This window comes from Physeter macrocephalus, chromosome 2 (genome assembly GCF_002837175.3).
Source record: "Physeter macrocephalus isolate SW-GA chromosome 2, ASM283717v5, whole genome shotgun sequence".
Classification (NCBI taxonomy): Eukaryota; Metazoa; Chordata; class Mammalia; order Artiodactyla; family Physeteridae; genus Physeter; species Physeter macrocephalus.
The window spans coordinates 69,429,929-69,430,629 of record NC_041215.1 but is presented as its reverse complement, the minus strand read 5'-3'; the positions used below and the strand labels follow the sequence as shown (position 1 = coordinate 69,430,629).

The 701-nt window shown below is 42.2% G+C and overlaps 1 non-coding gene across 1 annotated transcript; it reads left to right on the top strand.

Moving 5' to 3' along the window:
- The first annotated feature begins 291 nt into the window (after positions 1-291).
- TRNAR-UCU (transfer RNA arginine (anticodon UCU)) lies at positions 292-364 on the top strand. The gene has a single exon. It is a non-coding gene; the product is annotated as a tRNA-Arg (tRNA).
- Positions 365-701: the final 337 nt, after the last annotated feature.

Below are 701 nucleotides of genomic sequence, written 5' to 3'. Positions count from 1 at the left end.
GAACTGGGATTCTAACTTTGCTTTTTGTTACAAGGTTCATACTCATTCCATTGACATGAATTGAGTTGTATACTTGAATACTCAAGACATCCCCAGCCCCTCTGCAAAAATAGATTATTCATTGTTTTTTGCTCTCAAAGGCAAAGCTCTATTTTAGGAAGGGGTTTTCTTTAGCTCTTAAAAATTTATTTATTTTAGAGAGAACTTGGATCCTTACCTAACATCATACACACAAATTAACTCAAAATGGATCAAAGACCTAAATATAAGATCTAGAGAACTATATGGACTTCCCTGGTGGTCCAGTGGTTAAGACTCTGCACTTCTAATGCAGGGGGCCTGGGTTTGATACCTAGTTGGGGAAATTCCTCATGCCTCGTGACCAAAAAAAACCCCACAAACCCAAAAAAACCTATAAAACTCTTAGAAGAAAACACAGGATAAAAGCTTCATACCATTATATTTGGCAATGATTTCTTAAATGTGATACTGAAGGCACAGGCAACAAAAGAAAACATAGACAGGGACTTCCCTGGTGGCGCGGTGGTTAAGAATCCACCTGCCAGGCGCTTCCCTGGTGGCACAGTGGTTGAGAGTCTGCCTGCCAATGCAGGGGATACGGGTTCATGCCCCGGTCTGGGAAGATACCACATGCCACAGAGCAACTAAGTCCATGCGCCACAACTACTGAGCCTGTGCTC